The sequence below is a fragment of the Pygocentrus nattereri genome, chromosome 29, assembly GCF_015220715.1.
Source record: "Pygocentrus nattereri isolate fPygNat1 chromosome 29, fPygNat1.pri, whole genome shotgun sequence".
NCBI classification, from domain to species: domain Eukaryota; kingdom Metazoa; phylum Chordata; class Actinopteri; order Characiformes; family Serrasalmidae; genus Pygocentrus; species Pygocentrus nattereri.
In genome coordinates this window covers 2,851,415-2,859,915 of record NC_051239.1, presented here as the reverse complement: position 1 = coordinate 2,859,915, position 8,501 = coordinate 2,851,415, and the positions used below count along the sequence as shown (strand labels likewise).

General features: G+C 51.6%; 1 protein-coding gene across 1 annotated transcript in view; it reads left to right on the top strand.

Moving 5' to 3' along the window:
* The first annotated feature begins 6,387 nt into the window (after positions 1-6,387).
* Positions 6,388-8,501, top strand: part of ghra (growth hormone receptor a) — a 74,250-nt gene continuing 72,136 nt past the window's right edge. Inside the window, exon 1 of the mRNA XM_037536264.1 lies at positions 6,388-6,673. The gene's annotated coding sequence lies outside the window, so the exon portion shown is untranslated. The remainder of the gene's footprint in view (positions 6,674-8,501) is intronic.

The following is an 8,501-nucleotide window of genomic DNA, read 5'->3' as shown; positions in this document are numbered from 1 at the left end:
GGCTTGACTCTGGTTCTGTTCGCTGGACAGCGTGCGGGAGTCATGGCACAGCTTCAGGCTTGACTCTGGTTCTGTTCGCTGGACAGTGTGCAGGAGTCATGGCACAGCTTCAGGCTTGTAGCTGGTTCTGTTTGCTGGACAGCGTGCGGGAGTCAGGGCACGGCTTCAGGCTCGGCTCTGGTTCTGTTTCCTGGACAATGTGTGGGAGTCAGGGCACGGCTTCAGGCTTGACGCTGGTTCTGTTTGCTGGACAGCGTGCGGGAGTCAGGGCACGGCTTCAGGCTCGGCTCTGGTTCTGATTGCTGGACAGCGTGCGGGAGTCAGGGCACGGCTTCAGGCTCGGCTCTGGTTCTGATTGCTGGACAGCGTGCGGGAGTCGCGGCACAGCTTCAGGCTTGACTCAGGTTCTGTTTGCTGGACAGCGTGCGGGAGTCAGGGCACGGCTTCAGGCTCGGCTCTGGTTCTGATTGCTGGACAGCGTGCGGGAGTCGCGGCACAGCTTCAGGCTTGACTCAGGTTCTGTTTGCTGGACAGCGTGCGGAAGTCATGGCACAGCTTCAGGCTTGACGCTGGTTCTGTTTGCTGCACAGCGTGCGGGAGTCGCGGCACAGCTTCAGGCTTGACGCTGGTTCTGTTTGCTGGACAGCATGCGGGAGTCATGGCACAGCTTCAGGCTTGACGCTGGTTCTGTTTGCTGCACAGCGTGCGGGAGTCACGGCACAGCTTCAGGCTTGACTCTGGTTCTGTTTGCTGCACAGCGTGCGGGAGTCGCGGTACAGCTTCAGGCTTGACTCTGGTTCTGTTTGCTGGACAGCGTGCGGAAGTCATGGCACAGCTTCAGGCTTGACGCTGGTTCTGTTTGCTGGACAGCATGCGGGAGTCATGGCACAGCTTCAGGCTTGACTCTGGTTCTGTTTGCTGGACAGCGTGCGGGAGTCATGGCACAGCTTCAGGCTTGACTCTGGTTCTGTTTGCTGGACAGCGTGCGGGAGTCACGGCACAGCTTCAGGCTTGACTCTGGTTCTGTTTGCTGGACAGCGTGTGGGAGTCATGGCACAGCTTCAGACTTGACTCTGGTTCTGTTTGCTGGACAGCGTGCGAGAGTCGCGACACAGCTTCAGGCTTGACTCTGGTTCTGTTTCCTGGACAGTGTGTGGGAGTCATGGCACAGCTTCAGACTTGACTCTGGTTCTGTTTGCTGGACAGCGTGCGAGAGTCGCGACACAGCTTCAGGCTTGACGCTGGTTCTGTTTCCTGGACAGTGTGCGGGAGTCATGGCACAGCTTCAGGCTTGACGCTGGTTCTGTTTGCTGGACAGCATGCGGGAGTCGCGGCACAGCTTCAGGCTTGACTCTGGTTCTGTTTGCTGGACAGCGTGCGGGAGTCACGGCACAACTTCAGGCTTGACTCTGGTTCTGATTGCTGGACAGCGTGTGGGAGTCACGGCACAGCTTCAGGCTTGACTCTGGTTCTGTTTGCTGGACAGCGTGCGGGAGTCACGGCACAGCTTCAGGCTTGGCTCTGGTTCTGTTTGCTGGACAGCGTGCGGGAGTCATGGCATAGCTTCAGGCTTGACTCAGGTTCTGTTTGCTGGACAGCGTGCGGGAGTCATGGCACAGCTTCAGGCTTGACGCTGGTTCTGTTTGCTGGACAGCGTGCGAGAGTCGCGGCACAGCTTCAGACTTGACGCTGGTTCTGTTTCCTGGACAGCGTGCGGGAGTCATGGCACAGCTTCAGGCTTGACGCTGGTTCTGTTTGCTGGACAGCGTGCGGGAGTCATGGCACAGCTTCAGGCTTGACTCTGGTTCTGTTCGCTGGACAGTGTGCAGGAGTCATGGCACAGCTTCAGGCTTGTAGCTGGTTCTGTTTGCTGGACAGCGTGCGGGAGTCATGGCACAGCTTCAGGCTTAACGCTGGTTCTGTTCGCTGGACAGTGTGCGGGAGTCATGGCACAGCTTCAGGCTTGACGCTGGTTCTGTTTGCTGGACAGCATGCGGGAGTCGCGGCACAGCTTCAGGCTTGACTCTGGTTCTGTTTGCTGGACAGCGTGCGGGAGTCACGGCACAACTTCAGGCTTGACTCTGGTTCTGATTGCTGGACAGTGTGTGGGAGTCACGGCACAGCTTCAGGCTTGACTCTGGTTCTGTTTGCTGGACAGCGTGCGGGAGTCATGGCACAGCTTCAGGCTTGACGCTGGTTCTGTTTGCTGGACAGCGTGCGGGAGTCGCGGCACAGCTTCAGGCTTGACTGTGGTTCTGTTTGCTGGACAGCGTGCGGGAGTCATGGCACCGCTTCAGGCTTGACTCTGGTTCTGTTCGCTGGACAGTGTGCAGGAGTCATGGCACAGCTTCAGGCTTGTAGCTGGTTCTGTTTGCTGGACAGCGTGTGGGAGTCATGGCACAGCTTCAGGCTTAACGCTGGTTCTGTTTGCTGGACAGCGTGCGAGAGTCGCGACACAGCTTCAGGCTTGACGCTGGTTCTGTTTCCTGGACAGTGTGCGGGAGTCATGGCACAGCTTCAGGCTTGACGCTGGTTCTGTTTGCTGGACAGCATGCGGGAGTCGCGGCACAGCTTCAGGCTTGACTCTGGTTCTGTTTGCTGGACAGCGTGCGGGAGTCACGGCACAACTTCAGGCTTGACTCTGGTTCTGATTGCTGGACAGCGTGTGGGAGTCACGGCACAGCTTCAGGCTTGACTCTGGTTCTGTTTGCTGGACAGCGTGCGGGAGTCACGGCACAGCTTCAGGCTTGGCTCTGGTTCTGTTTGCTGGACAGCGTGCGGGAGTCATGGCATAGCTTCAGGCTTGACTCAGGTTCTGTTTGCTGGACAGCGTGCGGGAGTCATGGCACAGCTTCAGGCTTGACGCTGGTTCTGTTTGCTGGACAGCGTGCGAGAGTCGCGGCACAGCTTCAGACTTGACGCTGGTTCTGTTTCCTGGACAGCGTGCGGGAGTCATGGCACAGCTTCAGGCTTGACGCTGGTTCTGTTTGCTGGACAGCGTGCGGGAGTCATGGCACAGCTTCAGGCTTGACTCTGGTTCTGTTTGCTGGACAGTGTGCGGGAGTCATGGCACAGCTTCAGGCTTGTAGCTGGTTCTGTTTGCTGGACAGCGTGCGGGAGTCATGGCACAGCTTCAGGCTTAACGCTGGTTCTGTTCGCTGGACAGTGTGCGGGAGTCATGGCACAGCTTCAGGCTTGACGCTGGTTCTGTTTGCTGGACAGCATGCGGGAGTCGCGGCACAGCTTCAGGCTTGACTCTGGTTCTGTTTGCTGGACAGCGTGCGGGAGTCACGGCACAACTTCAGGCTTGACTCTGGTTCTGATTGCTGGACAGTGTGTGGGAGTCACGGCACAGCTTCAGGCTTGACTCTGGTTCTGTTTGCTGGACAGCGTGCGGGAGTCACGGCACAGCTTCAGGCTTGGCTCTGGTTCTGTTTGCTGGACAGCGTGCGGGAGTCATGGCACAGCTTCAGGCTTGACTCAGGTTCTGTTTGCTGGACAGCGTGCGGGAGTCATGGCACAGCTTCAGGCTTGACGCTGGTTCTGTTTGCTGGACAGCGTGTGAGAGTCGCGGCACAGCTTCAGACTTGACGCTGGTTCTGTTTCCTGGACAGCGTGCGGGAGTCATGGCACAGCTTCAGGCTTGACGCTGGTTCTGTTTGCTGGACAGCGTGCGGGAGTCGCGGCACAGCTTCAGGCTTGACTGTGGTTCTGTTTGCTGGACAGCGTGCGGGAGTCATGGCACCGCTTCAGGCTTGACTCTGGTTCTGTTCGCTGGACAGTGTGCAGGAGTCATGGCACAGCTTCAGGCTTGTAGCTGGTTCTGTTTGCTGGACAGCGTGTGGGAGTCATGGCACAGCTTCAGGCTTAACGCTGGTTCTGTTCGCTGGACAGTGTGCGGGAGTCATGGCACAGCTTCAGGCTTAACGCTGGTTCTGTTCGCTGGACAGTGTGTGGGAGTCATGGCACAGCTTCAGGCTTAACGCTGGTTCTGTTCGCTGGACAGTGTGCGGGAGTCACGCCGCGGCTTTATGTTTGATCCCAAAAAGAGACGATGCACTAAAGTAAAGTAAAACCTGCAGCAACTTTTTGCGACTGTGTTTTTGTTTTGGAGGGAGTTAATCAGAGGGAGTTAATCAGAGGGAGTTAATTAGAGGGAGTTAATTAGAATGAGTTAAGCAGAGGGAGTTCATTAGAGGGACTTAATCAGAGGGACTTAATCAGAGGGAGTTAATCAGAGGGAGTTCATTAGATGGAGTTAATTAGATGGAGTTAATTAGAGGGAGTTAATCAGAGGGAGTTAATCAAAGGGACTTAATCAGAGGGAGTTAATCAGAGGGAGTTAATCAGAGGGAGTTCATTAGAGCGAGTTAATCAGAGGGAGTTAATCAAAGGGACTTAATCAGAGGGAGTTAATCAGGGGGAGTTCATTAGAGGGAGTCAATTAGAGGGAGTTAATCAAAGGGAGATAATCAGAGGGAGTTAATTAGAGGGAGTTAATCAGAGGGAGTTCATTAGAGGGAGTTAATCAGAGGGAGTTAATCAGAGGGAGTTAATTAGAATGAGTTAAGCAGAGGGAGTTCATTAGATGGAGTTAATTAGAGGGAGTTCATTAGAGCGAGTCAATCAGAGGGAGTTAATCAAAGGGACTTAATCAGAGGGAGTTAATCAGAGGGAGTTAATCAGAGGGAGTTAATCAGAGGGAATTAATAAGAGGGAGTTAATTAGAGGGAGTTAATTAGAGGGAGTTAATCAGAGAGAGTTCATTAGAGAGAGTTAATTAGAATGAGTTAATTAGAGGGAGTTCATTAGAGCGAGTCAATCAGAGGGAGTTAATCAAAGGGACTTAATCAGAGGGAGTTAATTAGAGGGAGTTAATTAGAGGGAGTTAATCAGACGGAGTTAATCAGAGGGAATTAATAAGAGGGAGTTAATTAGAGGGAGTTAATTAGAGGGAGTTAATCAGACGGAGTTAATCAGAGGGAATTAATAAGAGGGAGTTAATTAGAGGGAGTTAATCAGAGGGAGTTAATCAGAGGGAGTTAATCAGAGGGAGTTCATTAGAGGGAGTTAATTAGAATGAGTTAAGCAGAGGGAGTTCATTAGAGGGACTTAATCAGAGGGAGTTAATCAGAGGGAGTTCATTAGATGGAGTTAATTAGAGGGACTTAATCAGAGGGAGTTAATCAGAGGGAGTTCATTAGAGGGAGTCAATTAGAGGGAGTTAATCAAAGGGACTTAATCAGAGGGAGTTAATTAGAGGGAGTTAATTAGAGGGAGTTAATCAGACGGAGTTAAACTGAGGGAATTAATAAGAGGGAGTTAATTAGAGGGAGTTAATTAGAGGGAGTTAATCAGACGGAGTTAATCAGAGGGAATTAATAAGAGGGAGTTAATTAGAGGGAGTTAATCAGAGGGAGTTAATCAGAGGGAGTTAATCAGAGGGAGTTCATTAGAGGGAGTTAATTAGAATGAGTTAAGCAGAGGGAGTTCATTAGAGGGACTTAATCAGAGGGAGTTAATCAGAGGGAGTTCATTAGATGGAGTTAATTAGAGGGACTTAATCAGAGGGAGTTAATCAGAGGGAGTTCATTAGAGGGAGTCAATTAGAGGGAGTTAATCAGAGGAAGTTAATTAGAGCGAGTTCATTAGAGGGAGTTCATTAGAAGGAGTTAATCAGAGAGAGTTCATTAGAGGGAGTTCATTAAAGGGAGTTCATTAGAGGGAGTTAATCAGAGGGAGTTAATCAGAGGGAGATAATTAGAGGGAGTTAATCAGAGGGAGTTAATCAGAGGGAGTTCATTAGAGGGAGTTAATCAGAGGGAGTTAATCAGAGGGAGTTAATCAGAGGGAGATAATTAGAGGGAGTTAATCAGAGGGAGTCAATTAGAGGGAGTTAATTAGAGGGAGTTAATCAGAGGGAGTTCATCAGAGGGAGTTAATCAGAGGGAGTTAATCAGAGGAAGTTAATTAGAGGGAGTTAATCAGAGGGAGTTAATCAGAGGGAGTTCATCAGAGGGAGTTCATCAGAGGGAGTTAATTAGAGGGAGTTAATCAGAGGAAGTTAATTTGAGGGAGTTAATCAGAGGGAGTTCATCAGAGGAAGTTAATTAGAGGGAGTTAATCAGAGGGAGTTCATCAGAGGCTGTGGACTGTGGATAAATTGGCGCGTAAGTGACGCCGCGCTACCGCAGCGATGACGTCCTGTAATAACGGCTGTATTATGATTAATTAGCTAATTGCGCTCATTACGCTCTTATTATTGTCGTCACTCTGTTGTTTATGAAGGTGCGATTATGATGCGCTGCGCGCGCGGATGCCTGTCGCGAGGGGGCGCGCGTGCCTCTGCCGTCCTGCAGCGCGCGCAGTCCCGGAGCAGCGCAGAGAGTGAGTGAAATCAGCGCGAGACTCTCGCCGCGCTCGGGCCGGAGGAGCGGGTTCACGCGCCGCGGTGTGTGTGTGTGTGTGTGCGCGAGCGCGCGCGCGAGCGAGAGAGGGAGACACGGAGAGCAGTGTGTGAGAGGGACACAGTGCGTGTATGTGTGCGCGCGAGCGTGTATGTGTTTACACGCGGAATGCTGGTCTGATCCGCGCGCGCGTCAGGAGTGCGGAGGACAGCGCGAGCACATGAGCGGAGGACAGCGCGCGAGGAAAAGTCTACAAGTTCGGCGCGGTGAGTCCCGGAGAGACGAGGCTCAACTTCAGCTCCCAGCCTCGCCTCGGAAGCCCCCGTCCCACCTTAAATCCTGCAGCGGCTGCGGCCTCAGGCGCCTCAGTGTAGCTGCTGCACCATTTAAGGTGGAACGGAAAATTCCTGTGAGACGCTGGCGGAGAGGAAACCGCTTTGTGGGGACCCGATGTCCCCAGATTGCGGGAAAAACATGCCGGCGGCTGCCGCGATAGGGCGCTCCGGCAGGTCCTCGGCAGTTCGCGGAGCTTTAACCGGCGCGGATCAGCGCTTAGCGCTAAAACGCGTTTCTGAGGCGCTGTTTGTGGATTTTGAGCCGCGTTTCTTCACAGTTTGTACAGAAATGAGTGAGAAGACCCCACAAAGACAGGAATACAGTGTGTTGATCTGTTTAAAGGGCCCTCATCCCGCGTTACCTGACTTCTCCTGCCTGTCTTGTGTTTACTCCGTCTGTGTGTTTATTCACTGTTAGTTCATGTTTACAGGACGAACGCTGTCGTTTACTTTATGTTGCTGTGCCTTTAAGGCTGATGCATGTAAATGAGAGCTGTTCTGATTGGCCTTGTGCCTTGTGCAGTGTGAGCTGAAACACTCCTTATAGCTTCAGTGTGAATGGGCGGGGCTAAAGTGCACACGTTTCACATTTTGTCCGTGTGTAAATGATTTAAACCAAGTCTGAAATCTGAGACTCTGCACTCAACCTTTTCACACCAAGCCGAAGATCGCAGAGAATATTCACACCTGGACTTCTGTTCATCAGCGGCTGACTTAAGGTGGAGTGGGACTGTGAGGCTGACTTAAGGTGGAGTGGGACTGTGAGGCTGACTTAAGGTGGAGTGGGACTGTGAGGCTGACTTAAGGTGGAGTGGGACTGTGAGGCTGACTTAAGGTGGAGTGGGACTGTGAGGCTGACTTAAGGTGGAGTGGGACTGTGAAGCTGACTTAAGGTGGAGCAGGACTGTGAAGCTGACTTAAGGTGGAGTGGGACTGTGAGGCTGACTTAAGGTGGAGCAGGACTGTGAAGCTGACTTAAGGTGGAGTGGGACTGTGAGGCTGACTTAAGGTGGAGTGGGACTGTGAAGCTGACTTAAGGTTGAGTGGGACTGTGAGGCTGACTTAAGGTGGAGTGGAATTGTGAGGCTGATTTAAGGTGGAGCGGAATTGTGAGGCTGATTTAAGGTGGAGCGGAATTGTGAGGCTGATTTAAGGTGGAGCGGAATTGTGAGGCTGATTTAAGGTGGAGTGGAATAGTGAGACTGATTTAAGGAGGTGTTTGAACTATTCGCTGACAGACTGAGGTTAAAATGCTTAAGCAGCACTTTCACACAGTTTGTCCAGAAATGACTATAAAAACCTTCTGAAAGGTTCTTTAGTAAAGAAAGTGATTCTGTATAGAACCGTGAACACTCAAAGAACCCTTTGCATGGTGAAGTGGTTCTTCAGATTGATGGAGACTGTGCTGTATTTGGTTCTGTATAGCACCATAAAGGGTTCTGTTATTGTTACGATGCATTTTCAAAAAGGTTCTATGTAGAACCAAATACAACACGTTCTTCATCAATCTGAAGAACCATTTTGCGATGGTTAAAGGGTTCTTTGCATCATGAAAGGGTTCGAAATGGTTCTTCAGGTTGTACGGCTGTTTTGGGATATCGGCCCCCAGGTCTGTGGTGTGTACACTCTTAAAAAAGGTGGTTCTTTAAGGGTTCTTTAGTAAAGAAAAGAGTTCTTTAAGTGTTCATGGTTCTATATAGAACCATTTTCTTTACTAAAGAGCCCTCGCAGGACCATCAGAGTGTACATACCACAGACC